Raw genomic sequence first — 7,752 nt, 5'->3', positions numbered from 1 at the left:
GACTAAAAGATTTTGTCAGGGCCCCCTCAACACTATTACACAATGAAATTATATACAGTGACAGTATAGACAGTGTAGAAAACGGATGGAACAGCTGCCGGGCCTGGTCTGAGAGAGCGATCTTTACTAGCCACAGGAATGGGGGCAGCATGAAAGGAAGGGGTTGCGAAAAAATTACTGGGGAAGGGGGGCCCCATTCAAAAATATGCTGTGAGGCCGAGTCATTTCTAGCTATGCCACTGATCCACATCCATACTAGTATTATTTGTTGTAATCCTCCAATGCAGAAGGACAAAATTATATAGTCCAAAATATCCACAAAAGTTAAGCCTTACTTAAAAGGGAATCGGTCACCACGATTTTGGACTATTATCTGCAGTAATACATGAGTAGTACTGCACGTAAAAAGCCCAGATCACTATTTTTTATTTCCCCGCTGCTTCCCATTTCCCCGCTATGATCTCTCGAAGCTGCACTGAAATACACTGTCAGGACTGCTGTGCAGTGCTAACATAATAGAGAGGACTCCGCATGCACAGCAGTCCTGACAATGTGTTTCAGCACAGCATTAAATGCTGACAGCGGGGAAATAGGAAAATAAAACATAGCAATCTGGATTCCTTATCTGTAGTATTACTCATGTATTACTGCAGATAATAGTCCAAGACCATGGCGACAGATTGCTTTCAAACGGGGTTCCTCATTAATCTGTATATACGACAGATGGGTAGCATGGAAATCTTAATTTCCTTTTACTTAATATTCAAAGTTTGTTCATTGTTGAATTATTGTTTGATGTCAAATTATGGTAAAAGAAAAAAGTTACATTTAAAAACGTCAAGTCAATGTAAAAATACAGTTATTTCATGATGGGTTATCACCATAGAGCTGAAAATGATAGGAATGTAAAAGGTTATACTTCTAATGGTGGAAAATGGCTGCACAAAACTCTTTCAAACAATTTATGTGAATCATTTTCGTCTCCTCATCAATATTTTAGGTGACCACCAGGGTACACAATCTAGCTAATAAAATAGAAAATTGGAGGCAGTTCCCGCCTCCCCTCATCACTTCTTTGTAATGAACTCTTGCTGTTATAATTAGGAGTATTGTCTCTACAACAATACCTGTCACTGCTGTGTGTCACCTTCTTTATAATACCAATCCATTAGTGAAATCACCCTTGTATGACCTGCTCCTTTTCAAAGATCTGACTGGTGATTCACTTATTATTGCAAATGATTGTACAATGCAAGAGTTTTTGGATAGGATGCAATTAATTCCTTCATAATCCTGATGGTGGGAGGTCAGTCATGAGAATCATGACAATCGCCACAATATAGTTTGTCTTTTATTTCTTTAACCTATTAGACTAATTATAATAGCATCTACTATGAAGGTGCCCATACACCAGTGGTGTACTTTGTGAGGTACCTGGATGGGTGGTTGCCCCGGGCTCCAAATTGCAAGGAGGCACCTAGTGTCAGCCCGATGTAGCGAGGCCTGGCCTGACACTGTTAAACAGTGACTGTTTCCAACAATATATTGGCAGATCAGAGAACCATAGCCTCCCTGCCCACCATTCACTCTCGCCTACACCAGCCTGTGGCCTACAAAAGAGGCATCATCAGGGCGCACACACCCAGCTGCAGATAGAGCATGCATAGGAGGAATACAGAGAAAGGACAAGTTCTTGTTTTTTTCTGTTTTATTTTTTTTTTAATCTAAAGGGGTTCTCCAGGAATTAAAAAAAATTAAAATACTTAAATATTATTTTATAATAAATATATTCACAAATACCTTTCATTACTTAGAATGGCTTGTTTTGTCTAGGGAGCAATCATTAGGAGAAATAAAATGGCCGCCGTCCTATCAGTATACACAAAACCTGTCCTAATCACACAGGAGGACAAGTTACTTCACCACAATGAGCCATAGTGCTGCCTCATCCTCCTCTGCTCTGCTTGTCAGGAATCATTAGCCTGAATACAGGTGAATCTCTGGGGGAATGGAGATGATGAGGAGACATGAGAGGAGGGTGAGGTAAGCAGCAGCACTTGTTTACAGTCTCCATTACCACAGTCTGTCCTGTCCGTCATCTCTGTACCTCATGTCTTCTCATGAACTAAATTCCCCAGACATTCAGCTAAAGTTCTTATCCTCTGTATTCAGGATCATAATTCCTGACAAGTAGAGAGGAGGATAAGGCTCCATTCACACGTCCGCAATTTTGTTCTGCATTTTGCGGAACGGAATTGCGGACCCATTCGTTCCTATGGGGCAGTATGATGTGCTGCCCGGACACGGAATTGCGGATCCGCACTTCCGTTCCGCAAAAAAATAGAACATGTCCTATTCTTGTCCGCAATTGTGGGCAAGAACAGGCATATTCTATTAGTGCCGGCAATGTGCGGTCCGCAAAATGCGGAACACACATTGCCGCTTTCTGTGTTTTGCGGATCCGGGGCTCCGTGTATCTGCAAAACACGTTGCGGACGTGTGAATGGAGCCTAAGGCAGCGCTTTACCTCAGTGTTGTGAAGCAACTTATCCTCATGTGTAATCAGGACAGGTTTTGTGTGAAATGATGTTTTTTCTGGGGATAATTGCTCCCCAGAAAAAACAAGCCATTATAAATAATGAAAGGTATTCGAGAATATATTTATAATAAAGTAATATTTTAGTATTCATTCATTTTATTAATTCTTGGAGAACCCCTTTAAGGCGCACAGAGGGGGAATTTTTTCGTGAGCAGAGGCCTAAATGGGGAAAAAGGGTGGGTTTGTATTACGTTTTATGCATCCGTTTGACGTATATGTTAGAGGGGTGCAGCATACCCGTTCTTGTATCCTGAGTCTGGTAAAAAGAACATATATATTTATTTTTTACCATTGTAAAACAAAATGTATACATTTTTTTCATTTTTACAATGGAACTCTATGGTGAACGAATGCCAATGTCTGAGGTATCCGTTTAACATATACGTTTTTGTATTAAACAGATGGGAAAAACGTGATTTTAACCCAGCTATTTTTTTCTACCGGCGATATTAATTGCTGGTATTTTGTTACAAGGACTGCTACTAATGAGCACTACCATTGCTGGTCGCTAATTAGTGCAGCCTTTACCCGACCCCCCACCCCTTGTTAATAAAAAATAAATAAATCACCCCCTCCATTTGATCGCGCTGCTGACTGGATGTGCAGGACAGGACCAGTGAGAAACGTCATCACGCTGGAGCGCAGGTCCTGTCCTGAGCTTCCAGTCAGCAGGGGGCCTTCACCGCAGTGCGAGCAAATGGAGGAGGTGAGTGCTTTTTTTTTTTTTACAGAAGCAGAAAAGGGGGCACTAATGAGGGGCATTATTCTAACTGGGGGCACTAATGGGGGCATAACTCTTACGGGGGGGCACTAATATTATTGGGGGCATTAATATTATGGGGGGCATTAATATTATGGGGTACACTGATGGGGCATTACTATTACTGGGGGCACTAATGGGGGATTAATAATACTGGGGGCACTAATGTGGACAGTATTAATTCTGGGGGTGCTAATGGGGGCATTATTATTACTGGGGGCATTATTAATTCTGGGCAGCACTAATGGGTTAATTAATATTATTGGGAGCCACAGTATAATAGCGACTTAACACCCCCTTTGGGGTGTGGCTTAACCTAGCCGGTATTTTTTGTTGGGAAAGGTGGCAACCCTAATGATGACAGACCGATGATGTTGGAGGGAAGAAGAAACGGCCAAGTTGAATTTCAACATCTGATACTTTTGTTCTGGCGGGAGATAAGTCCCTGCCAGACAGCTCTTCTTCCCCTCCCCCACTGGGACCACGTGCATTCTGGGTGGAGTGAAGATGTTCAGCCAACAACTATTGAACATTTTTAGACACCGTTACACACATGAGTTATGGCTAGGTGTGATTGAAGTGATTATCTCACTAGGATATGTCTTCAATTGAGGCATATTGGTGGGCTCTGATATCCGTGACTCCCTCGATCACTTGAATGAAGCAACACCCGCTCTATGAATTGCCTTAGTTGATGCTTAACTACATACGCTCTGAGAGAAGTTGAACGGAGCCACTGGGAGCCAAAAATGGCACAGCAATTTTCTAGCACTGCTACCACTTTTTTCTAGCAATCGGCATGAGTCCCAGTGATCAGACACTAATCGAACATTGATGGTATATCCTAGTGATGTAGCATTAATGTGTTAAAGGGTTGTCCTATTGCAGCGTCCCATTCAGGACACATGGGAACTGCAAAATTACTGTAAAACGGGATTATCACATTGCATGTCATTTTGTATTACAACACCTGTTGTATCCCTGTTCATAGGCTGGTCTGGTGTAATTTATACATCCCACCACTAGATGGGGATAGCACTTAGGTCATATAAATACTTAGGTCAGGCCTAGTGGGATAGTTTAGTAGAGGTAGAAAAAAGTGAGGAGATGAGAGGAGCAGAGCAGTTTGTTAAGCTGAGGCTACGCACCACAGAATAGTGGGTGAAGCCAGCTGCAGAAATGAGGTAGAGCCAAGGTATGAGGCGCAGGAGAGCGTTTTCCTTCTGTGATCCTCTTAGTTCCTACATCCTACAACCAGAGGATAGTGTTTTCGTCCCTGGAAGAAGACCAAGCTAAAGAGAGACATCGGTGATAACAGCCATTACTTAAGGCTTAATGGGCACCTTTGCGCATGGTGGAGGACAATCTAGCTACAGGCAGCCTCACCATATATTGAAGAATACAGATTAGCTACCTGTTTTAAGGGCTTGGAAGATACAGAAAGTAATAGGACTGAGCATACCAATAAGCATTACAGGCAACCTCACCAAATTACTCTGGTTTACAAGGGACCTGAAGCAAAGTCACCTACCAGAAATACTTATACAGAACCACAAGCTAAGCCTAAACCCAGCCAAACCTATTAACAGTGGATCAACAGAATTCCTCTAAATTGCAAAGGACTGTATTCTGTCTGGATGTATATGCCGCAACTGGAACCAACATCAGTAAAAGTTGTGAGTTGTATCCTACCACTGTATACTTCATTCTTACAACTGGTTGTACCACCATTAACGGTACTGGCGTCACGACAAATAACACCAAGGGACCCAACCGCCACAAGCACCCTAAACACCACTGCCATCAAGGGCACCTCGACCACCATCTTGGCTGATGCTTCCCTACCACAGAGCGTGCCCCGGAGGATTTTGTGCTGTCTTCCTGAACACTGTGCTGCCAGCCCAGGGAGGCTTCCTGCTAACCGTGAGTAAACCGATGAACTGTGTTATTATTTGGCCCCTCATCGGCCCACCGTGCACCTCACGTGTTGCCCCTGCGGTTCTGGCAGGCTGCACTATCTCGCCATAACTCTGGGAGTTTAGGAAGTAGCGTAGCTTATTCTGCTATGCTGCTTGGCTAGCTCCCATTCACTATAATGGAAACCAGAAACAGAGGAGCACCGGCCTGATCAGCTGCTTCCATAAGCATGGCCACCTGGGGTTGTCACTTTGTCCTAGCTTGGCATGGAAACAGTGAGATGGAACAACCCCTTTAAATAAGATAGCCCTTTGGTAGAATCAGATATCATATGACATGGTAGTAATATAAAGACTGCTCAGCCCAACAACCTGTAGCAAAAAGAATTAGGTGCATTATTATCAAATGACGTCATTAGTTTGGCTTAAGGGCATTTTTTGGGAATAGTATTTTTCTTGTCATATACATATCATGCAGCCTTGATACAATGTGAGGGGAGAGTTGGGACACCCCCATACACATTAGGGTCAGCCTCAGATTTCTGCTGTTGGCGTCTCTGACATGTATATCTAGCATGTGAACATGCCCTAAGGACTGCATAGTCAAAAACACATAAAGCAACTTACAGATGGATGTGTTTTAAAGAAGACCTGTCAGCTGCCTAAAATGTCTAAGTGAATACTTACATTCGCCATTAGTATTTTTTCTTATAACTCTGCATTGTGCAGTTCTTTGGTTATTCCTCTTGGCAATGTAAGCAAAAAATTAACAACTTGGTATCACATACTCCTTGTTAAAAGGGCTGTGTCCCTACAGGATCTGCCATGGTCAGAACTCATTGCACAGTGTCAGACGGTATAGGTCCCCAACACCCAGTTTCCAGTTTATTCATAAATTTCTAGTAGGAATAACTGTGGAGCAGCACAACACAGAGTTAAAGAGGACCTTTCACTTGTAAAAACAATGTGAACTAACTATACAGACATGTAGAGCGGCGCCCGGGGATCTCGCTGCACTTACTATTATCCCTGGGCGCCGCTCTGTTCTCCCGTTATGCCCTCCGGTACCTTTGCTCTGTAAGTTATAGTAGGCGGGTCTTCCCTTGTCCTGTGGGCGTCTCCTTCTCCTAGGCTGCAGCGCTGGCCAATCGCAGCGCACAGCTCACAGCCTGGGAGGTTTTTTTCTCCCAGGCTGTGAGCTCTGCAATGCGATTGGCCAGCACTACAGCAGAACAAGGGCAGACTCCGCCTACCATAACTTAGTGACTGGAATCTCTGCTACTATAACTTAGTGAGCGGACATACCGGAGGGCATAGCAGGAGAACGGAGCGGCGCCCGGGGATAATAGTAAGTGCAGTGAGATCCCTGGGCGCCGCTCTACATGTCTGTATAGTTAGTTCATAGTGTAATAAGGTCCTCTTAAGTGGACCTCGGTGAAAGGTCCTCTTTAAGTGCTCTGGAATTGTTTTATAGCATGGGGAAAAACATTTTTTTACGAAAACATACATATCAGGAGAGCTATCAGGTTCACAAAATAAATTCACATCTTTTCAGACACAGATCTGATAATTTCTAGGCTCCACTTATGCCATCCAAGATGGCTGCGCCACTTCTCAATCTACCTGATGCAAACTGCAATTGCAGCCCTCGGATTGGTCACAGTGAGCAGTACTGACCAATCCAAGAGCAGGGCTGGGCAAACAGGATGTGTCTCAGACTACCAAATGCACAGTGTGCATCAGGTAGTTTGAGAGGTGGTGCAGCCATCTTGGATGGCAGAAGTAGAGCCAAGGTGGATCTGCAGCTAAAAAGATGAAACGGAGGGAGCCGTGTAAGTGTTCTGTTAGTTCTCCAGTAAATGTGATATTTTTTTTTCTTATGCTGGAAGATCACTTTAAGTTTTATGAGTAAAGCAAGTGCTGGATCTTCCATCCTTCTATCCGGATGATCACTGATCATGCTGACCCTGGTATTGCATCTGATAACTGGTGAGCTGATCCTCCTTCTATATATTCGTTAAGAATGTATGTCGTTATAGAGAAGAATAGCGCATTACCTGTTTCATTCTGCAGTTCCAGGGGATACTATATCTGCTTATGTCGAGTGCTCAATCGGGGTGAAGAGTTTTCTAGGCCAGGCGATGTTCTGCTGGAATTCTGGAAAGAGGGTATGCAAATAAGCTCTTAGCAAGCTCGGCCTCTAATGCCACTAGATCTAAGGTAGGTATCTTATAAGTCGATGTCTGACCTTTTAAACAGGCCTTGAGACATGACTCGGATAATAACTAAGCCAGCATCTGACCTGCAGATAGTAGTATTGGTTTGTTAACATTGTAGTATAGAGGATGTAATGCATAACTAATGCAAAACCTAAATATCAATGCTACCATTTCTTTGCACTATGGAATAGTATTCTAGTGTAAGCGGAAGGTCTTTAGAAGGCTCTTCACCCCAGCACTATTAGCTAAACACATCTG

The sequence above is a fragment of the Bufo bufo genome, chromosome 1, assembly GCF_905171765.1.
Source record: "Bufo bufo chromosome 1, aBufBuf1.1, whole genome shotgun sequence".
NCBI classification, from domain to species: domain Eukaryota; kingdom Metazoa; phylum Chordata; class Amphibia; order Anura; family Bufonidae; genus Bufo; species Bufo bufo.
Note: the sequence above shows the minus strand (reverse complement) of the source record.